Source organism: Misgurnus anguillicaudatus, chromosome 23 (assembly GCF_027580225.2).
Source record: "Misgurnus anguillicaudatus chromosome 23, ASM2758022v2, whole genome shotgun sequence".
NCBI classification, from domain to species: Eukaryota; Metazoa; Chordata; class Actinopteri; order Cypriniformes; family Cobitidae; genus Misgurnus; species Misgurnus anguillicaudatus.
Genome location: NC_073359.2, coordinates 6,786,923 through 6,811,817, shown reverse-complemented (window position 1 = coordinate 6,811,817; position 24,895 = coordinate 6,786,923). Strand labels below are relative to the sequence as shown.

Here is a 24,895-nt window from a genome sequence, read left to right as displayed (position 1 = left end):
TCAGGCGCACAGAGTGCATAATTCTACGTTAATATGTTCAGTTTAATTCAGTACTTTATTAGGGCCCGAGCACCGAGGAGCAGGCCAGAATGGCCTGCACCGAAAGGTGCGAAGCCCTATTGTTTTTGCTCGAATTTATTATTAGGGCCCGAGCACACCAGTGTGAGGACCCTATTGTTTTTGCTCCGTTTATTATTATTATTATTATTATTATTAGGGCCCGAGCACACCAGGGTGTGAGGACCCTATTGTTTTTGCTCCGTTTATTATTATTATTATTTTTCTTCTTCTTCTTCTTCTTCTTCTTCTTCTTCTTCTTCTTCTCCGAAATGGATCGTATTTTTGAGGGCCTAAACATACCCGAAAACTCATGAAAATTTGCACACGCGTCAGAAGTGGCAAAAATTTACATGTAGTATAGGCGTCAGAAGTGGGCGTGTAAAAATGGCTCGATAGCGCCACCTGCAAAATTTCAAGAGAACAGCCCCCCCACTACGAAAAACGTACAGATACGAAATTTGGTAGGATCATCTATCAATCCAAGACCTACAAAAAAGTCTCTTGGAGCGAACCTCTAAACCCCACAGGAAGTCGGCCATTTTGAATTTTCTCTGTCATTTTTGGACATTTCCAAGCGTCGTACTTTAACGAACTCCTCCTAGAGATTTACTCTGATCATCATCATATTTGGTCAGTATCATCTAAAGGCCTTTGCGATGCTAAATTGCGGAGCCTTTGACTTTTCGTTGGAGGGCGTGTCCTTGGCGGCCTGGGAAAGTTTGATGTTTCGCCATGAAACAGGAAGCTGATGTAATTCAGGCATACGTTGTCCGATCTGCCCCTGACTTCACACGTTTGATAAGGGTCCAGGCCTGAACACATCAACATGGCATAATTCAGTAACACTCATAGCGCCACCTAGAGGCAGCAGGAAATACCATGTTTTATGCTGTGTCTTACTGCTCTTAGAGATTTAAACATATCAACATCATATTTCACCAATGTAATCTCAAGACCTTGTGTGATGATAAAGAGCAACGGCCTTGACTTTTCATTAAAGGGCGTGTGCGTTGCAGCCTCGCAAAGTATCGCTAAATGAATCGCATTTTTGACAGGCTAAACAAGCTCAAAAAGTCATAAAACGTTGCACACACGTCAGAAGTGGCAGAAATTTACACAAGGCATAGGCGCCAGAAGTGGGCGTGTAGAAATGGCTCAATAGCGCCACCTGCAAAATTTCAAGAGAACAGCCCCCCCACTACGAAAAACCTACAGATACGAAATTTGGTAGGGTCATCTATCACCCCAAGACCTACCAAAAAGTCTCTTGGAGCGAAGCTCTAAACCCCACAGGAAGTCGTCCATTTTGAATTTTTGCTGTAATTTATGTGCAAATTTTGTCATTTCCAGGCTTCGTACTTTAACGAGCTCCTCCTAGAGATTTTAATAGATCGTCATCATATTTGGTCAATCTCATCTAAAGGCCTTTGCGATGTTAAATTGCGGAGCTTTTGACTTTTCGTTGGAGGGTGTGTCCGTGGCGACCTGCCAAATATCAGCGTTTTCGCCATGAAACAGGACGTTTTTATAACTAAGGCATACAATGTCCAATCTGCCCCACGCTTCACATGTTTGATAAGGGTCTTGGCCTGAACACATTTCAATGCCAATATTCAGCTTCAGTCCTAGCGCCACCTAAAGGTAGCAGGAAATGCCTTGTTTTACACTGTGATTTACTGTTCTCAGAGATTTAATCAAACCATTATCATATCAGGTGAGACTGATCTTAAGCCCTTTGCGATGAAAAATTACGAAGATCTTGACTTTTCGTTGAAGGGCGTGTCCGTGACGGCCTGGCAAAGAGTGATGTTTCGCCATGAAACAGGAATCTGTTGCAATTCAGGCATACATTATCCGATCTGCTCTATACTTCACACTTTTGATAAGGGTCCCGGCCTGAACACATTAATATAACAACAATCAGTTACAGTCACAGCGCCACCTGCTGCACACAGGCGGTGTGGCACATCAGTTTCCCTTTGAATATCCACCTATATTTGCCCACTATAATTAAGATCCCCCTGGTTAACTGCTTTACTAATAGCATAGGGTAGCGGTGCACATGCGTGCGAGGGCCCTTCCATCGCTGCTTGCAGCTTTAATTATTATTATTATTATTATATTCCGAAATGAATCGCATTTTTGATTGCCTAAACATACCCGAAAACTCATGAAAATTTGCACACGCGTCAGAAGTGGCGAAAATTTACATGTAGTATAGGCGTCAGAAGTGGGCGTGTAGAAATGGCTCGATAGCGCCACCTGCAAAATTTCAAGAGAACAGCCCCCCCACTACGAAAAACGTACAGATACGAAATTTGGTAGGATCATCAAGCACCCCAAGACCTACAAAAAAGTCTCTTGGAGCTGAGCTCTAAACCCCACAGGAAGTCAGCCATTTTGAATTTTCTCTGTCATTTTTTTACATTTCCAAGCGTCGTACTTTAACGAACTCCTCCTAGAGATTTAATCCGATCATCATCATATTTGGTCAATCTCATCTAAAGGCCTTCGCGATGTTAAATTGCGGAGATCTTGACTTTTCGTTGGAGGGCGTGTCCGTGGCGGCCTGACAAAGTTAGGCATTTTCGCGATGAAACAGGAAGTTGTTATAACTCAGGCATACAATGTCCAATCTGCCCCACACTTCACACGTTTGATAAGGGTCTTGACCTGAACACATTTTAATGCCAATATTCAGCTTCAGTCATAGCGCCACCTAGAGGTAGCAGGAAATGCCATGTTTTAGGCTGGGATTTACTGCTCTTAGAGATTTCATCAAATCATCATCATATTTGATCAGACTGATGTTAAGCCCTTTGCGGTGATAAATTGCGAAGATCTTGACTTTTCGTTGAAGGGCGTGTCCGTGGCAGCCTGGCAAAGAGTGATGTTTTGCCATGAAAGAGGAAGCTGTTGTAATTCAGGCATACATTATCCGATCTGCCCCCGACTTCACAAGTTTGATAAGGGTCCCGGCCTGAACACGTCAATATAGCAATCAGTTAATAATCAGGTTCAGTCATAGCGCCACCTGCTGCACACAGGCGGTGTGGCACATCAATTTTCCTTTGAATATCCACCTATATTTACCCACTTTAATTCATATCCCCCTGGTTCACTGCTTAACTAATGCCATAGGGTAGCGGTGCACATGCGTGCGAGGGCCCTTCCATCGCTGCTTGCAGCTTTAATTTTTTTTTTATTTTTTTTTATTTTTATTTTTTTTAACACTTTTGGACATTTTGGGTGCCTTAACATACTCGAAAACTCTTGAAATTTGGCACAGACGTCAGAGTCGTCCGTCATTGCAGAAAACCAAAGGCTGGAACACGGGCGTGGCACGGGGGCTCTGTAGCGCCCCCTGTAATACAACAAAAAACATTGATGCACAGATCGGGCAAAAATGTACGCACATGTTTGAGAATTGGTATGCTTATAGATCTCATCGACCCGAACAACTTTCGACCTCTAACATTTTAGCTCCGCCCAACAGGAAGTCTGCTATTTTGGATTGTTTAAAAATTGCATGTGGTGAACTTTTAAATACTCCTCCTAGGGGATTCATGCGAATGACACCAAACGTGGTGATCATGATGTCGAGATATTGTACTTGCTAAATTGCGAAGGGATTTTTGATATCTCGAACGGTTCTGCCATGGCATGGCGACAAAGTTGTGGCGAAATCAGAGCAACAGGAAGTGTCTAATATCTAAGGCAAAAAATGTCTTATTGTGATGCCAAGCGGGACATTTGTTAGTCTGAAGATTCCGGTCGCATCGATGTGCCTATTGTAAGTCTCAGGTATAGCGCCACCACCAGGGGCCAGGAAGTGTGTCAGTCATGAACTTTTAAATACTTCTCCTAGGGAATTCATACGATTGACACCAAACGTGGTGAACATGATGCTGAGACATTGGACTTGCTAAATTGCGAAGGGATTTTTGATATCTCGAACGATGTTGCCATGGCGAGGTGACAAATTTATGGCGAATTCAGAGAAATAGGAAGTGTCTAATATCTTGAGCAAAAAATGTCTTATAGGGATGAAACGCAGTGTGTATGCTCGGTCAAGGATTCCAATCGCATCGATGTGCCTATTGTGAGTCTCGGGTATAGCGCCACCAACAGGCACCAGGAAGTGTGGCAGTCACAAAAGGTGGATTTTTGACAGTTGCATGTGGTGAACTTTTAAATACTCCTCCTAGGATTTTCATGCGATTGACACCAAAAGTGGTCAACATGATGCCGAGACATTGTAGATGATAAGTTGTGAAGAGATTTTTGATATCTCAAATGGTGTTCCGATGGCAACGCGTCAAACGTTAATTTCATTTTCAGGCATATTTAAGCTCTTGGCATGCACTTTGGGTGCCTTAACATACTCGAAAACTCTTGAAATTTGGCACAGGCGTCAGAGTCGTCCGTCATTGCGAACGGGCAAAGGCTGGAACACGGGCGTGGCACGGGGGCTCTGTAGCGCCCCCTGTAATGCAAAAAAAAACATTGATGCACAGATCGTGCAAACATGTACGCACATGTACGAGAGTTGGTACGCATATAGATTTCATCGACCCGAACAACTTTCGCCCTCTAACATTTAAGCTCCGCCCAACAGGAAGTCAGCTATTTTGGATCGTTTAAAAAATGCATGCGTTGAACTTTTGAATACTCCTCCTAGAGGAATCATGCGATTGACACCAAAAGTGGTGAACATGATGTCGAGACATTGGACTTGCTAAATTGCGAAGGGATTTTTGATATCTCGAACGGTTCTGCCATGGCGAGCCGACAAAGTTGTGGCGAAATCAGAGAAACAGGAAGTGTCTAATATCTAAGGCAAAAAATGTCTTATTGTAATGACACGCAGGGTGTTTGTTCATCTGAAGATTCCGATCGCATCGATGTGCCTATTGTGACTCCCGGGTATAGCGCCACCAGCAGGCGCCAGGAAGTGTGTCAGTCACAAAGCTGGATTTTTTTTAAAGTTCCATGCAATGTTCTTTTAAATACTCCTTCTAGGATTTTCATACGATTGACACCAAAAGTGGTCAACATGATGCCGAGACATTGTAGATGATAAATTGCGAAGGGATTTTTGATATTTCAAACGCTGTTCCCATGGCAATGCATCAAACTTTACTTTCATTTTTACACATATTTAAGGCTGACAGTTACATGCTGTGAACCTTTAAATACTCCTCGTATGGGATTCATGCGATTGACACCAGAAGTGGTCAACATGATGCCGAGACATTGTAGATGATAAATTGCGAAGGAATTTTAGACATCTCGAACGCTGTTCCCATGGCAACGCGTCAAACTTTACTTTAATTTCAGGCATGTTTAAGGCTCTTGGCGTGCTTAGTTGAACTTTAAATTTGGCACACACATCCAGAGATGTATAAAGTACTAGGGACCCAGACTTGAGTAAAAGTACAAGTGCTCTATCAAAAAAGTGAGCACACCACTTAAGTGGAAGTACTGAAGTATTAAACATGTTTTGTACTTAAGTATTGCAAGTAGTTTATTTTAAAATATACTACTCAAGTACTGAAAGTAAAGGTACAAGTATTGTGTAATGTAGTTATTAAAGAAAACAGTCAAAAGTTTGAATATAATATTGTTTATATTATTTCAAATGTTTAAGCTAAAGGACACTCACAATTGCTCTGGCTGTAGCAGAAGTACAAGGACAGGAATGTTCAGATTAATTTAACTAATATGGCAATAGAGAATTCAGAATTAATAAAATATTAGTCGATGTAATGGTAATAGGTAAAGGTACAAGATGTTTCAATGTATTTAGGTTTCCTTCTTTCGCGCACACTCGCCCTTTCTCGCGAATTCTCTCTCTCTATCGGTCTCTCTCGTGCACTTTGGTTCTCTCTTCACTTCACATTTGTCCACAACCGCGGCTCATATTTGTGAGTGAGAGGGAGGGAGGGGTCCGCTCTTCACTATCTCCTATTGGTTTAGACCACAATCTGTGTGTGTTTCTAATGTGTATCACCGCTCCGGCAGTGATAATGTAGGTTTGGAATGATTCGTAACATTTGAGTGTAACGAGTAACTATGCAGCACATAAAAAATTTATTGGAGTAAAAGTATTAAACTCATCGAAAATATGTACTGAAGTAAAAGTGGAAGTAGGAGAAAAAAATAATACTTCAGTAGAGTACAGATTCTGCCTTTTAGTACTTAAGTACAGTAGTGAAGTAGTTCTACTTCGTTACTATACATCTCTGCACACATCAGAGTTTTCGGCTGTTAAGTGTTGACAAAAAGGTCAGACATAGGCGTGTCTCTTAAGTGGCTCACCAGTGCACCTGTTTGTCTAAAATGTGGGGTTTCTTTTACATACAGTCCCCAAATGGCTCAGAAACAACATTAAATAGCCCACTGATATTTTACCCACTTGATGCCCTTGCCCACCGTGCATCGTTTTCTCTGACGCACCGTGTAGCGGTAAAAAAACGTGCGAGGGCCCGCCATTGCTGCTTGCAGCTATATTTTTATTTTTAAATTGAATTAATTCAACTGAAAAGTAACTTGCATTACTTTAAAAAAAAAGTAACTCAAATATTAATGTTTACATTTATAAAGTAATGTGTTACTTTACTCGTTACTTCAGAAAAGTAATATTATTACGTAATGCGCGTTACTTGTAATGCTTTACCCCCAACAATGGTCCGCGTACAGTGCGTGTGACGCAAATTTCGACATCAAAATAGTAGGCGCGCAGTGCTTGTGCACCGTCATATTTTTGTAACCATGCATACTCTGTATGGGTATGTCGCATGTAGGCCATGACAGGTACTGCAATTTATTGCAATGCGCACGCGTTGAACATCAGTCAAATAAACTACATCTGGCAAGGCTGTGCATTCAACTGTGCGCGTAAGCTCCCAAATGCGTAAAAAAAACTATACATAGGGCTTTTGGGCGCAGATTTGATCAACATAACAGTCTTAACAGTAAAAAGACATGTGACAGTAGTAAAACAGATATGAGACGTATAACGATAGACATCAGATACACTGGTTTATTTATATCTATACACATATTTACATACAATACAACCGATTTCTGATGTTGTATTGTGAGTTTGATCTGTTTGTCTAACCATTGGAAATAGGTGAAACTATTGTTCACACAGCAGAAATTACACACATAGGGCCAGATTTACTAAAGGGGGAAAATTAGAGTGAGAGCGCAATTCCAAAAAAGCACTGATGGGTAACATCAGCGGGTTATTTACTAAAAAAGTGCAAATTAAATAACACAGGTGCAACAGCTGATTTCCATAATGGCCAACGCAATCGACTAAAAGCAGCACAAATTAGTTTAGGGTCGCAAATAAGCAGAGCTGATGAGGTGCAGGTGATCTACTAACGCCTGATGCACTTGAGTTCAGCACCATGGACATTACAGCTAACGAAGCCATAGAACACTGAAAAGTGAAGCTTTACAATAGGGCCGGGTATCGATTCAAATGTTCCAGATCGATTTGATTTATCAAGCTATCAAATCGATTAGATTACGATTCTAAGTTCGATTTTCGATTCCGAATTTTTTTTTCCGCTTTTTATAATCGATTCTCGATTCAACTCAATGAATATAGATTACATTATCTTATATTAGAATATATTAGAATATAGACTGAATGAATGAATGGCTCGCCTCTCGCTTCTTGGTAACAATCCGCAAGGCAACAAAGAGGGTGACATCTAGTAGAGAAGACTAGTAATTAGATTAACGTTAATCTTACGTTCAATGTTTGCGAAAAAATATGGGGGAAAAAAATCGATTCGTGGCTTTTGAGAATCGATTTGGAATCGACCACGTAAAAAAAAACACGATTAATCGAAAAATACTTTTTTGCACATCCCTGGTTTACAATAAGATTTGAAAAACCTGCTATTGAGTGACTTCTAATAAAAAACGATATTTGAACAATATGTTCCTCTGGCATTCCAAATAAACTGTTAAAAAATCCTCTGCCTTGTATCACGCAACCTCTGATGCCTCTTCTATCAGCTACAATGTCAACCATTTCAAGCGCACATGCTTTTTTCGGCGTTAATTAATGGTGCAAACATTTTTAAATCGCGACGTATGAATCATTTAAATACTCCCTTCCCTATAAATTTAGCGTCTGAAAGGGAAACTCCTAGAAATGCATATGCAATAAGGTCAGTCGCAAAAATAACTAGACCACACCTCTTCAGCGCTAATTATCCACCTTGCGTCTTTAGTAAATCCCGACAGTCGTTATTTAACGCAAAAATGATAGTTTGCGGTCGCGCAAACGGTTAGTAAAGCCCTTAATCTTTAGTCAAATATAAAACAACCTCTTCGTAGTTTTCTCATAATCTCATTAGTTCTTGTGTGTCCCGTGATTAGTTCTCATATGCGTGTTTTGTCTCGAGACACATATTTTCAGTTTTGCCAAGGTCAAAATATAAATTGCTATCTCTTTTTAAAATATTTTTAAAATTGACACAACTTTTTTGAGTTAACTAATATTTTTAAATTGAATTAACTCAAAATTTTAAGGCAACCAGGCAACTTACTTTTTAGGTTGAATTAACTTATTTGTATTACTTTTTTATGGTGGATGTATGTGCTTTGTGGAGCTTCGCCATCACTATGCTGACCCACAAATAGACGACAACATACTGGTATTTTATAATAAAATTATTTGTTTGTGGGTACGTTAGAAGAATTTTCCTGCCTGTTCATTTCAAAACGTAGGTGTCATAAAACATTTCATCCTGCTTTGCTGATAGTCAACCATTTCTGTGTGTCAAGACTTCAGCACATAACCGACTCATACAGACTCATATTTCACAAAGATTTTAGGAACCACAGAACAATAGTGACCAATTTGTTTGCTTCTATCCAAGTCCCACAGATCCACTGTCATATTATTTGAAAGGGTTGGAGGAGGCGCCATTTAAAAAAGATAAAAGTTTGGATTTTATGCGGAAGGGAGCAGCACAGCTGTACAGATCATGCTGGAGGGTTTTAAAGGAATTAGTTCCTTTGAGTTTTTAATAGGCTTCTGTCTTTTAACCGCTCAATAAGTCATTTTTCTTCATTGCGGTTGGAATCAAGGACCCCTACCCCCTTTTTCAAAGAGAGAGAGAAAGAAAGAAAGAGAGAGTATGTGTGTATATAGGGGGTGGTGGAGCCTCGTCCCTGCCCCAGACAATGGGTGCAGATGGTCTTCAGTAAAGGGGCGAGTGTGGGGTGGGGAACAACAGACATCTGTAATAAAGGAGAAAGAAAGACGTGTGGCGGTTTCTGCTGTTCACTGCTGACAACTAGCTGTGTGTATGAGAGTTTGCCAAAGCTAGTCAATAAGGTGAAAGAGTTTCAACCGATAGTTCAGTTAAATGTGGACAAACAAAACCATTTACTTATTTTGACCTAATGAGAAAAAAATCCATATTTGACCCAAGCATGGGTTAAAATAAGCCAGCATATGTTCATTTAAACCAGTGGTTGGGTTTGTAAGTGTACAACTATTAAACAAGAGACGTCGAAACTGAACTAGAGCTGTTTAATCAGGATTAAATGCATGCAAAATAAAAGTTTGTGTTTGCATAATGTGTGTAATTTTTATGTATATATAAACACACAAACATTCAAGTATATATTTTATATATATTAATAATAATAAAATCGTACATTTATACATGCATGCGTGTATTTATATATAAATACATTTTACACACACACATTATGCACACACAAACTTTTATTTTGTATGTGATATAATTGTTTGACATCCCTAAACTGAATTCATTTTCTACATTAATTTAAACCAACGTTTGGGTTTCTCCATATTTAACACAACCATGGGTTAAAATAACTCAACCTTTTTTAAAGGGATGTCATCCCTACTGAAAAATCCAGCTAAGACCAGCATAAGCTTTGGTTTTGCTGGTGTAGGAAGCTGGTTTTGCTGGTGTAGCAAGCTGGTCTAGCTGTGTTTTGGTCACTTTTTAAGCTGATCTAGCTGGACTTAGCTGGTCAGGCTGGAAGACCAGTTGACCCACCAGCTTTGCCAGGCTGGGAGGACCAGCGTAAACCACCTTAAACCAGCTAAAACCAGCTACCAGCTTATGCTGGTCTTAGTTGGATTTTTCAGTAAGGATTATACACCTGTATGACCTTCTGTAAAAACAAGAGGAGATGTTTTGCATGTCTGAGCTTCTCTTTTGCATACACAAAAGTGGAAAGATAAATTATTTATATATGACCCTGTCTGTGAAATCCAGACTCAAGTCTCATAATCTAATTATAAGATTATGAGCATCAAAGTTTAATTTCAGTCATTGATTTCAATGTTTGACATGACGTTAGGTAGCATGCACACCAAAGCTTTCACGCCAGCGGCCGGCGTATGTTTTCAATTGTTTCCGAAGGAATCGCGGCTCTTTTAAAAAAAGCCAGCAGCTGGCATTTTTTTCCTGTGCTGAAAGCCGACGCTTGTCGGTTTTTCCGCGCTCAGCGCTGAGAGTTGAAAACTATTTAGTTCTCACATGGCCGTCTAATCACAGTGGAGGAGGGGCGGGATAAACATCACAACAAACAACCGGCGCATCGTTTAACGACTGATAACGCAAAAATATCACCGCAACCAAAGGGCTCAGCTGAAAAAAGCTGTCTGTCGGCTAAAAAAAAAGCTAGCAGTCGCCATTTTAAGCCGCGTTACCCCCCCCTTACTCAGTCAATACTAAAGATATCAAGGTTATATTTGACAAAAAAAGTCTCTTGCATGACATTTTAAGTTTCGGACAGTCATACAATAGCTTATAGAAAAATTAAAGCTGTTATTCACTGACATTTTCACATCCAACCATTCACTTTAACAATTTAAAAATAGCACAGGACATTCAGTCCCTATAGCCACCTCGACACAACAACCCTTCGAGGACATTATATGGGGAGAAAATTGTATTTAGTTGTGTAAACAAGCATGTTGAGACACAATGATATTGAAGTTTGACAGATGGAGGGAAGGATTTTTATACTCTGTTAAAAACAACACTATTATTTGCTATAAGCAGACTTTAAATGTAATGCAGGAATAGTGTTCTTCTTTGAAGTTACGAATCACCTTGACATCAGTTTTTTGTGAAAATTTTGTTAAAATGTTTCTGTCCTTGCTTCTCTATCTCTACACTATCTGTCTGTTTCGAACAGTTTGCACTTTTTTCAATATATCAAAGCTCAGGGAAAAAACAACCCTCTGCCCCTGTTGCGAGTCAGTGTGGTTGGGAAAGCATCAAGGGCAGCAATCTCACCCTGGAGTTTCGTATTTACACTGCAAAAAAGGGTTCAAGAAAATGACTAGTTCCTCTTATAATCAGCTAGGCGACAATATGGGTCGTGACCACGATGCGAAGCTTGTCAAAACATGTATTTTAACCCTTCATGTGTGTGGCTCGTCATGTCAAAATGCATACCTGCTGCAGACGCTTCTATGGGGTTTATGATAAAAGAGACGCTCACGTTTGCCAGATACTCGATTAATGTGTAATCAGAGTTTAGTATTAAAAATTAGTGCCTTGCGAGTATTTTGTGAACGTGAGCGTCTATTTTATCATTAACCCTTACGACACGTGCAGCAGGCACACATTTTGACATGATGCATGATTATACTGGTACCAGACAATATTGTTTTTAATAAACAATAAAGTTTTTGCAAATAGCAACCAGCATAGAGTATAAAAGCAGCTTTATAAAAGCATTTTAAATGAATTGTCCGAAAATTTATTTTTTGCTATTTTGGTTGCCGAATATTCGGTGCATACCTAGATAGTATGCATATTAAAGAGCACCTATTGTCCGATTCATGATTTTACATTTCCTTTGGTGTGTAATGCTGCGTTTACACCAGCCACGTTTGAGGCGTCAAAAACGTATCTACCGCTCCTAGTTTGCCGCTTGAACAGTTTGAATGCATTTGGTCTTCAAATGCTTGCTTTTTCCGCGCGTTTAGATCGAAGTAGACGCTTGGAAAAAGCAAGCATTTGACGCATGTCAGAGGCGAAATCTGCTTCTTGTAGGAGGGGCAAGTAGCCTGGATGCCAGCCGATCTTAGCCCCGCCCACAAGATTTTGAGAACGGGAAGATCGGTCTGGGGTTTCTGTGTTGAGGAGCTACTATGCTAGACCCAAAGCTGGTCGAACCAATCAAATTGTCAGGGCGGGCTTTATACGATGATGGACAGATGATCAACAGTAACGTAATCAACCACGTCACCAAAGAGCGCGTGTGTTGAATGGCTGCCGCTGTAGAGTTCAGATGTGTGGATTCTGACATTGAGTCTGTTCTAAAAGATATCGACAGAGCATTGATTTAGAAAGAGGAACAGAGAAACGCGAGCAAGGCATTTGTTGATGTTTTTGCCGTCCTTCCTACAGGATTCGGCAAAAGTTGGTCGCAACTGAAACTGGTATCAAGGCGATGCAACTGGACGTGCATGACGAGATGGATATAATTAGCAGTCGTTGCCAGCTTCTTTTCGGAAGCCCGGAATCGTGGTTGCTGAATAAGTGGAGGGACATAGGCTCCAATATTTTCAAGCCAACGTAATGGGTATCTTCGTGGATGAAGTTCACCTAACTTACAAATGGTAAGAGATACTGGATGACTTAGTAAATACTTCATGTTGTGATATAAACAAAATGTTGTAAACATAGTAGGTGTTGATGTACGTTCTCTAAGACTTAGTATAATCACAATGTTAGTGTCATTGTAGCGAAATAACTAGCAGTTCGGTCAGGCTGCAAAAGACGTAACTTACGTCACACACTCCGTTGCTCTGATTGGTCATAGGTCTATCCAATTGAGTGGAGAGGCATTTTTCGGTTGAGACACGCCTCATAATTATAGCTCAATGGAGCGGTATCAGACTCAAATTCTGACTAGAATTGAGTATGACAATGTCAGGCTAAGGGGCAAGTGCTATGCGGTTGTCTGTTTGCAAGATGGCTGATGTTGATTGTGCATTTATCGAGAGAGTTACCGGTTTGTATTTGGTCACCTTACTATAGGCATAAAATAGTTTAAAAAACGGCAGGAATGCCGCGGGTCGATAAACGTCACGTGACTCAAAAGTGAAATTTGTATTTACAACTTACCAGGTTGCCCAATATCCTCACTGACACTCTTCCAAGCGAGGTCCTTTTTATTCCCGTCTCTATAGAAATAAGACGATTCCTGTCTTGTATAGCTCCGGGTGACTGCTCACGGACAATATCAAGCGTCCTTCATGTTGAATGAGTGACTCCGGGTGGGGCTGCCGCCACAGCAGCAAGCAGGCACCTGATTGGTTAACGTGGCGCGAAAATCCAGCAAAGTTCAAATTTTTAAACTCGGGCGTCAGCCACAAATTCGTGTCAAACGCAAAATGCACAAAAAGCACCATTCGTGCATACCGCGTCAGATGCTCAATTCGCGCAAACTAGCTGTGTGAATTAAGCGGAATCGCATCTACCGCGCTGCGTTAAAAGCCTCGTTCGCGCCGCGAGACCTCCAGATGCGCGTCTTCACATTGACTTAACATTAAAATCACTCGCACTTGACGCCTTTACCGCGGCTGGTGTAAACGCAGCATAAGTGTGTATTAGTACATGTTAACGATATGCAAAAGGTACAAACCCCAAAGTAAACGATGACGCGAGTTATTGTCCCCAACGTAAATCTCTTTTCTTGGACTACAACAAACACATGGATTTTTGGCAACAGTTTCCTTCCTGGGATTGGTGATGTAATAACGACCAACATTATCATAATTCCTCCCGCTTGGACTCACAGGCTGTAAGTTAACTCCTGTTAGCATTGCATTGTGAGCGAATCTTTCAAACATGGTCAGGAGCGTCACATTTCCTGCTGACGTCAGAGGTATTCAGGCCAATCACAACGTACAGATTATCTGGCCAATCAGGGACACAGAGCTTTTCAAATCGACGAGTTTTGTACAAGATCAGCGCATTTCTGGAAAAGAGGGAAATCTTTAGCTACAAAAATGTATTGTATATGGAAAATGATGTGTTTGTTTAACCTTAAACCACGCGAACACATTGTACTATACCAAATACACAAAATAACATATGAAATAGGTGCAGATTATAAAATCTGATGATGAAACCTGGAGTAATTTATATTTGTTTAATGATGGATGTTTGTGCTTTTGGACATTCGCCATGTTGACCCACATATAAGATGATAACGTGACATCATTTGTGTTTAACTGAAGAAAGGAAGTTATATATATTTGGGTAGACATGAGGGTCAGTATAATATGAGATAAATGTGAACTATTCCTTTAAGCTGATATGTTTAATGGCTTACCAGTTTAACCCAGCTGAAACCCAGTTTCGATGTTCCAAAACATCATTACACAATCTGGTTTGTCCATCAGGGTTATTGGCTGTTGAACACTTTGGCACTCTTTAGGATATCCAATGTAACTAATATATCTTAATCCTGCAGCAAAAAAAAAACAGCTCTACAGTGACACACATACATATAGGACACTTCCTAAAAATTCACACAACACCAAACAGGTTATGTGTGTTGGAGTCGCATTACAGATCAATGGCTGTTTTTTCCCTTACTTGTAACACAATGGCATCTGTGTGACCTACTGCTCGATATAGTTGCCCTCAGACCGATGCATTACATGCGCACAATGGGCTTATCTCACAAGGAGACCGGTGTGTGTGTGTGTTACGACACGGGGTCGTCCTGGATTAGACGGCCAATCGGTCCACACCTCCCTAAGATAGACTATCCTGGGCGTTCGCAGGATGGGGCAGCTTTCGCAGTGTTACGTTACAGGAAGGAAAGAACCAACAGGTACAAAATGAACTAAAATATGATCTCACACTTCCCCTCCCACTTCTTGGCAGCCGGACACGTTGCATGACCAATGTGTTCCCGAACCAATCCCAGCATGAAGAGTTGCTGTCGGATATCGGCCGTTGTTGTTTCCAAGGCCTTAATCCCTTTTTAATATCGGGTTTAGGAAGGAGGTAGCATGGGATTTGTGAAGACAGAGCCAGATCTCAGCGATGAGTCCGCCTCCCAAAAGTTATACAACCCAAACACAATCCTGTCCTCATTTACAAGGCTGACGGGAGGGTGTTTATCATCGTACTGCTGACATGGCTTTGGATCTGTTTGGCTGCGATTCAAGAAGCTCTGAAATAAGCTAGCCAAGTACAGTATGGGGCTAATTTTAGACTCTGGAATTGCAGAATTTGGTCTTTTAGGTTTGAGATGTCCATTTTTGGACATTTTCAAATGTCAACTGCGATCAAAGTTGGAGTTTTGTGGTTGTTTAGCGCATGCTTGTTACGATATTTTTATGTTAGCTAAACAACTTAAATTTGTTCAAATTAATTTATCTTCCTTTTCAGCCACATCAATCAAAAATAATGATGACTCATCCTGCACGCAGGGGTGTTTATTCATTGTTTTCTCCAACCAAATACTCCCTAGCATGAGAAGAGCCCTCCCCCTCCCCTATATTATAAACAGCACCTGCTCTAACTAACAATGGCAAGAACAATAGTCCGTGTCTCTTCAGTTAATCCCAATTTACTTTATTTCCCTTCTTAACCATCAATTGATTGTGAAGGAAACATACAAGATTGTAAATTTGAACTCTTGTGAGTTCACACTATCCTCCATCTTGTTATTACCGGACTGTAATATAAATAAAATGCAAAGACTATTTAAAGAAAAAAGGAGTCCTTTGATATATACCCAAACTTCCTGTTTCAATAGAAAATATGTCAACGGCGGAAAGAAAACTATGCAAGTAAACAGCTCGAGGTTACGTTACTAAACTGTTCAGGCGAATTCAAAAAAAGGGCGAAAAAGAGCCACTGTTATTTTTCCATTTATAGAGCAAGGGATTCCCAAAAATAACCGATTTCATTAGGTACTTTTAAGCAAATTTAATAAATTTCATTCATTAACAGCAGCATTTATATTTTAAATCACATTGTTGCTTTCACTGTTTTGCATGCCGAAAAACACTTAAAAGAAATAATTCTCCAAAATATGAAAAATCGTTCATAATTTTAAACATAATAACTTAACAATACCCATATGCCAGAAAATACATTTCTTTGGCCAAAAAAATGTTTTAAATATATGATAAATACATTTTGTAGAAAGTATAACTTAAATATATTTTTCAATTTGAACCTTCATATATAAGAATATATTTCTAAATGTATTTCAGGGGCAACAAATACATTTCAAATTGTACAACCCATACGGCAAAATAAATAAATAAATAAATAAATTAAATTATAAGTATATTTTTGCTAGGGCTGTCAAAAGATTAATCGCGATTAATCACATACAAAATAAAATTAATTGCATAATTATTTTTTATAAGTACACACACATGCATACATGAAAGTATTTAAAACACAGAGAGAGAGAGAGAGAGAGAGAGAGAGAGAGAGAGAGAGAGAGAGAGAGAGAGAGAGAGAGAGAGAGAGCTTTTTTATTTATAAATGTATGTGTGTATTTACATACACTACCCACACAAATATACTAAGCAAACACAAACTTTTATTTTGTACGCGATTAATCTTCTGACAGCCCTAATTTTTGCAGTTGAAAACATTTATAATTTTAACATTTTTAAACCTGTTATGTTTACAGGTTATAACAAAGTTTTTCTTTCAGTGCAATGTCACTGAAAAAAATTATTCATTCAATTTACTTAATTTTTTTAAGGTAAGTGGTTACAATCAATTTATTTAAGCTACATTTAAACAAAAAGAAATTAGAAAAACAAAACAAAACAAAAAACTTTTGTTTAAATGTAGCTTAGATAAATTGATTGGGACCACTTACCTTAAAAAAATATAGTAAATTGAATGAATCATTTTTGTTCAGTGTGAATGCTTATATATACATACATACATACATATATATATATATATATATATATATATATATATATATATATATATATATATATATATATATATATATATATATATATATATATATATATATATATATATATATATATATATATATATATATATGAAGAGTTTCGTTGCAAAACGAAATAAATCAATTTTTTAACATTTTTGTCAAACATGTTTATTATTATGTTATGATGTTTTTATTTCATTTTATGGTGCTACTTAGCTGTATTTTTCAAGTTATGAAGGTTTAAATCAAAACAAACCAACTGCAGTTGCATTGATATTAATTGGAATGCACAACCAAAAAACGAGATTTCTGAACAATTAAAAAAACGGTGGTTATCTCGTTTTGCAACGAAACTTTTCATATATTGCTGTATGGGTAAGCACAAACATCCACTATTAAATGTAGGGGTGCGCGGGGCAAAAACTTACGCGGGGTTAGTTGTAAAACAGACTTTTTACTTTGTTGCACAAGGTTGAGCGATTCGTTGTTTTCAAGCTGCCAAAAGACGATCTCCGCAAAATTAATAAAAATGTATAATGTTTTTCCAGAGAGTTATTGATGAACGAGGGTTTTTGTGGCATGTAAGTTAATTTTTTCATCATATGTTTTTTTTTTTGTTTCTGAGTTGGGTGTTTAAGATAACAAAACCAATGTTATGTCATAATCAGTGTCTTGTTGACTAAAACATAGCATCGTTTTGAAATATGTCTGCAGCTCTTAGTCACTTTTTTGGTGGGCTTGAAAATATTGAGACCCAGCGGGGTTAATTGTAACACTGTGTTACAACTAACCCCTCAGCACTTACGATATGAAAACTGCTAACGTTAGCGTAATTCTTGCCGTTGTTTTAAATCAGCTACACGAATGATTGCTGGCTGGCCGCCAATCAAATAAATGTGCCTGTCTTATCAAAAATTGTGTCAAATTTATTTTTGTTTACATCTTTAATTTTAATTGAATAAGGTCATGTAAAATATTAAAATCATAATTAAATTAATGCCTAAAATCAGACTTTGATTTTCATTATCTTAGAATTTGATTTTGAGACTTTAGTATAGTTTTTACATATAAATGTTTTTTTTTGTCATAATTGTGCTGCTTTTTCTCACATATTTTGTATCTATTTATAGTCGAATTATGGTTAGATGATGGATGGAATAGTGTAGATACCTGTCTATTATAGACAGATATATAAACAATATCCACTTCAAGTATATAGACAAAACAGTATAGAAATATTTGCCTGCAAACTTAATTTTTAGCAAGTGTTACAACTAACCCCCTGCCTGTTACAATGAACCCCACTCATGGGGTAAGTTGTAACGTTTGCACTTCTGTCACGTTTGGTGTAATTGTCCAAGAAAGGTAAGTGATAGAAACAAACCTCAAATGTTTATTTGTAGCAGAAATGTGTGTGTTGCTTGTGTAAAAATATAATTAATCAAACTTAAATATTTTTTGAATGATTGAGCCAAAACCAAAAAGCGTTAGGTTGTGCCCCGGTCTCCCCTATTACAAATGACTCCGGTGGATTATTATATAAGCAAAATTATAAATTTGTGAGAGAAAATGATTATTATTTTGTGCTTATTTTGTAAAATTTCAGTGTAAATAAACAAATCTGGCCTATAATATGTTTAAATATGGTGGCACGTCAATGACGTCAAATCTCATTGGTTCTCATGTGTCACATGACTACTCACTAGATGCAGCTCCCATATAAGATAGCATGTTGACATTTTTATATAATTTTTTTCTCAAACATCACTCTAAAAATGGCATGGTTATTTTTAACCCATGCTAGGTAAATATTGGACACAACACACTGCAGGATCCATAATTGCATAACAACCCAACATTGGATCATTGTTAACCCAGCATTGGGTGATTTTAACCCATCATGTTGTCTGTCCAATATTTACCCAGCATAACCCAGCCATTTTTCGAGTGCGTAGTCAGCACTGATCATCGAATGTACCGAAACGCACCTACATTGTTGTGGGCACAGACCTTGAATTTGTGTGAGTAAAGTCTCACCCACACGCATCCATCTCTGTCACTTATAAAAACTCGACTCTATTTGCGTCTACTCGGGTCAACGTGGTACCGGGACGTTCAGGAGACAATGTGCAGAGCGCGAGGGCTGATCCTGATTAACCCTCCCTGACCTGAACTGTCATCTTATACTGTGTGTGTAAGAAAGAGAGAGTGCGATGCAGGTCACCATGTGCTATTGTGGAGAGGACAGTGCTTAAGGATTGCGTGTGTGTGCTATAGTCTCCATTAAAGGCATTGTCACTTAGCCGGGGCGTCCTACGATCTCCTTCTACCGTGACCCCGCTGACCTTTTTTTCAGTTTTGGATGGGGTGTGGATCTCTTCTGCTCTGGCACACGGATGGGTGTCTTCCTTCAGTGTGGACTTCAATACACCATCTGCTCCGCGTATCTTGCCTATTAGACACCGGTTCACAGTGGGACACATAAGGGTCAAAATCACTATTAAGTGCATCCTTATCAGAATCACATATTCAGATTCTAAGGTTTTATTATAAATAGGCAAACATTTACACACATACAAGTACAATAAGTGTCTTGATATGGTTTTTCTCATCTTATAATATTTCTTTTGACTGGATGTATGTGATTTTGGCATCTCCCACACAGTGCTTAGCTAATATTTTAATAAATGTAAAATATATGCACACAGGAGTAGAGTACGTATCAACACTTACATTTTTAATTTTCTTCATATTGTGTTTGTAGTTGCATGTTGTTGTGCTTAATTTACAATAACAATTCTTTAAACATTCAAAATATATATTTTAAACAGTGCACTGTCAGCGATGTGTTCATTAAATGCTTACTTTAGCAAAAAAATGCTGACATGATTAAATCGAGATGGAGCATTAATATTTGCTTATTCATGTTTCTAGTTACGTAGTGCACGTTTTGGCGTTTGCCATTTCAAAGAAAAAACTGATACCCAATCATAAATTCCTTCATAATCCTTCACCAAAACATAAGAAAGAAACAGTTCACCAAAATATAAACATTTTCTCATTATTTTCTTACATTAGTGTCATCCCGGATGGCTCAACGTTTTCGCCGCCATGTTGAATTTACCGCGCGCGCTGATATGCATGTTGCCATGGATACGTGACCTATCGATCGCTAAATAAGCTCAAAGTATTAGTTGTTTTTTTTCTCACAAACACATTTTTTCCCTTAAGAAAACAGATATTAACCTAATGGAGTCATTGGATTACTTTAATGTTGAGCATTGTATAAGTTTATTTATTTATTTCCATAGTTGTTTTCCTAATATGGAAGTCAGTGGGTGACGTCAAATCCTCTTAAGTAAACGGTGACAGAATTTTTATTTTTTGGGTGAACTGTCCCTGTAATTTGTAATTAAAAATGTATTTTTATGCTATAAAAAGAAAGTCATATTCTTACGTAAATTAACCATTGTTTTATTGTGGTAAAAGTGTAGTAACCATTTTTTTGTGTGTGTGTATTAGATACTGCTGAAAAAAACAGCATACCAGCAAGACCAGCATATGTTGTGTTTTGGTGCTGGTTTGCTAGTGAACACCAGCTAAACCAGCACAAGCATAAGCACCAGCTAAACCAGCATAAGCACCAGCTAAATCAACATTAGCACCAGCATCGCATGCTGGTCATACCAACAAGACCAGTATATGTTGTGTTTTGGTGCTGGTATGCTAGTGAACACCAGCTAAACCAGCATAAGCATAAGCACCAGCTAAACCAGCACCAAACCAGCATAAGCACCAGCTAAATCAACATTAGCACCAGCATCGCATGCTGGTCATACCAACAAGACCAGCATATGTTGTGTTTTGGTGCTGGTATGCTGGTGACCACCAGCTAAACCAGCATCAAACCAGCATAGACCAGCATAATTCCCATGCTGGTTTGATGCTGTTTTTTCACCAGGGCTATCAGACAACCATGATTTTACTACAATAACCATGGTTTTACTATGGTTTTTGACAACCATGGTTGTCAAAACCATGTTTATTTTGTGGTTGCCATGGTTTTTATTTAACCCTTTAACGGCCACCCCCCATTTATGAGGTGGGGAAGTATTGTGCACCTTCAAATTTATTTAACTCTGCCATTCTTTAGTCTAGAAGCAAAATCTAGGTCTCTTTTTAAAGAAGACGCTTTAAAGTTTTTCACTGAAGTGTCTGGAGTTGTAAATCTATAAATAAAAAATAGTTATAGCAGTTTAAGTTTATTTTTTTAGAGCTGTCAAAAGATTAATCGCGATTAATCTAATCCAAAATAAAAGTTTGTGTTTACATATGTGTGTGTACTGTGTGTAAATATTATGTATATATAAATACACACACATTCATGTATATATTTAAGAAATATTTGCATTTCTGTACTGTATATACGATTATATAATTTATATTATACAGAAATATAAATATTTTATATATAAATATAACCAATTTTTAAAAAATATATACATTATTGTGTGTGTTTTATATATAAATAATAATTATACACACTACACACACGTTATGTGAACACAAACTTTTATTTTGGATGCGATTAATCGCGATTAATTTTTGTGACAGCCCTATTTTTTTAATAAAAATAATGCAATAAAGTATATATTTTATATTAAAACCCATCAAAATTAAAATGTTTTATTCCCAAAATGCTTTAAATGAAAATAAGGCCATTTAAAATCACAATGAATGACGTTTTGTCACTTTTAGTGGTTTTACCAACTAAGGCCACTAGGTGTCAACAGTTTGCTGCATGCTCACAAATCACAAATTAATAAATTACTGTCATGACATCATTATTCATAAAAAAAGGTTGTGAAATATGAAACCTACATTCTTAGAGCTTTCAAATGATATACAGTTTGTTAAGATTTTTGAAGATTTATATAAGAATTATGAATATATAATAATTATGGGGTAAGATTTAACAAAATGAATGAAATTTCTATCATCAAATGGCCTTGAAATATAAAAACTACATTCTTAGATCTTTGAAACAATATATAGTTTATAAAGGTTTATAGGTTATCTAATCATAAATGTCTAAAAACATCTTGGGCCCACCTGTCGGCCAGTGACATTTGAGTAAATTACTATCAATTTTTTTTTGCAAAATGTAAAAAAATATGAAAACCTCAATTTGAGAGCTTTCCAATGATATATAGTTTGATAAGATTAGTGCTGAATAAATTTTTTCAAATATGTAATGCCAAAGTCTAGTTAAAAGGTTAAACTGTAGTAAAACCATGCTTAATTTTCGTAAGGGTAAGGGTGAACTATTCCTCTTTAAACACATTGCTCCACCTCTAAAATAACTTGCTCCATGAGCTGACATCACATATTTCCTTTAACCACCTGTCTCTATTATGATGCAACACCCACTCTTCATGATCCAAGTCTCATTTTTTTCATACTACATCTCTTTTCAAAATGATTATGGTTTTAATATTAGGATCACGATACGTCTCAAGCTTTCTGCTGCTTGCCAATGTCCCATGTCTGAGTTTGACCTTTAATGTTGCTAACTAGTACAAATTTCAAAAGGAAAACTTGGCACGCGTCATAAAGAACATTGTGTCTCTTATGCTTCGGTTTGTCTCTGTACGAACAAACTGTTCTGGCTTTGCAGCGAGAAAAGAACTGATGTAGGAGTGATAAAACAAACAAGGTGTGAAAAAAAGAGTCCACGTTCTGTATCTTGGGTGGGTTTACCAATAAAACAATCCACCCTATACGACGTCACTACACTGCAGTTGCTTTAGGGAACCTATAGAGGGAGCCGTCCTGTATTTGCTCTTTCAGGCCGGGCATCCATCTGGAGTTGAGCCGTTATTGTTTTGACACTCCCAGCAAGACACTGTCTGGAGACCCAGCTAGGGTCCCCCTATTCTTTAACACCCCCACACTCCAAATTCCCAGCTTAATTTCGAAAACCTACACCAATCGTAATCATACGACCACAAGAAAGGCCTCGTTTTCCCCCATCTTTTCTCCAGGGACTCCCCGGCTCTGAATAGGTGTATTGTTCGAGAGCTGATGTTTCGGCCCACTGACCAACTTCCCACAGGCTATGAGCTCATAGGCTCAAACATGACATCACAGCTGGGGACCGGGGAGCTCCTCTTCCTGACAGGACGGACGTCTCGGGGCTGTTGGATCAGCAGTAGCACGTAGTTGAAAACCAAGAGCTTTGATGCAGGGCTATGAAAAATCGAAGTGACGTTTATGCAAATCGTTGCTTGCTGTGATGTTTTTTTATATGTAGTGTCACAAACACAATAAATGGTCCAAAATGAACACGTGGCTTTGTGGAGTATGGTAGTGGTTAAAATGATTGACGAATTGATTTCTTCGCCCCTATAATTTAAATATTAAGGCTGCCATGTCAATAGATTAATTGCGATTAATCGCATACAAAATAAAAGTTTGTTTTTGCATAATATATATAAACATGCATGCACTGTGTGTAAATATTTTGTATATATAAATACACACACACACAAAAAAATTACAAATAAAAGAAAAAAAAAAAAAAAAAATTAAAATACAAGAAATAAAAAATTAAAATAAATGAATTAAAACAAAAAAATAAATAAAAAATGTAAATAAAAAAAAATTGAAAATAAATAAATAAAATAAATAAATATATACGTGTGCGTGTGTACACATACTATCATATAAAAAATATATACATAAATAACATTTTACTAAATGTATACATATATGTGTGTATTCATATATAGATGATAATTACACACAATATACACACAAATATATTATGCGCAAACAAACTTTTATTTTGTATACGATTAATCACGATTAATCTTTTGGCAGCCCTATTAAATATATTATAAAAATGTTGTATGTGTGTTGTGTAGTGTAAACTGAATAATAAAATGCAAAACACAGTTAAATGACCAGATTTGGACTACGCTTGATGAATTTGTAATGTATTTTGGAATTTTAATAAAAATAAAGTGACGAATTTAAGGTGGAACAATATCTCTTGATCCATTTCCATTTAATATTGATGCAACATTCAAAACATCCATGCGCACTGCCATAATAACACAAGGCCATCAAATTTGGGTCACCATTAGTGGCTAACCAAAGAACAAGTTATCAGATTTACTATGCATAGTCTGACCTCAGATCAGCAGCCCCTGGGGCGGCATAAATATGTGGCTCTATACAGGAGCTACAGCGGGGAAAAAATGAGTCAATTGACTCGAATCAAATTAGATGCATACAAGAGAGCCGTCATCAAATTAACTGATCTAGAATCAGCCTATCCTGACCTCATACTGAGCACGATCTTTGTCTGCTAAAACAGCAAGCTGATCCACAATCAGGAGATGCTCTGTGAGTATTGCCACCCACTCTCACGCCTACAGTTTAACGTACGCATGATGCATTTGTTGCATATTTCAGGTGCTGCAATTGTGGGGAAAACGCAGAAAGGCACATCGACACAAACACAACAGTGGCGTGCATTCTTTCAAACTAACAGTCTGTTGCTTGTGCAAAAGTAAATGCATATTTATTTACTGAGTTTGAATGAACAGCAGTGCTTTGTTAATGTATGGATGTTAAAAATGCAATATTTTAACATAGCTTCTGTCAGAGTCTTGTATGAATTGTATGCTGTGTGATAAGAAAAGCATAAGGAATATTTGTTGAACTAAATATTGTAGCTCTTCTCGAAGCATAACTCAAAAACAAAGCATAAAATGCGGTCAATGGGACGGTATTCTTTAAAAAGGTCCCAATATGTGTACTTACAGATGTGTATCCATTT

At 37.9% G+C, this 24,895-nt stretch overlaps 1 long non-coding RNA gene across 1 annotated transcript; it reads right to left on the bottom strand.

The window, feature by feature from the left end:
- Positions 1-7,922: 7,922 nt before the first annotated feature.
- LOC129453109 (uncharacterized) lies at positions 7,923-20,252 on the bottom strand. The gene is made up of 3 exons (XR_008647332.2): positions 20,123-20,252; positions 19,395-19,501; positions 7,923-9,333 (listed from the first exon to the last, which is right to left on the bottom strand). It is a non-coding gene; the product is annotated as an uncharacterized lncRNA (long non-coding RNA).
- Positions 20,253-24,895: the final 4,643 nt, after the last annotated feature.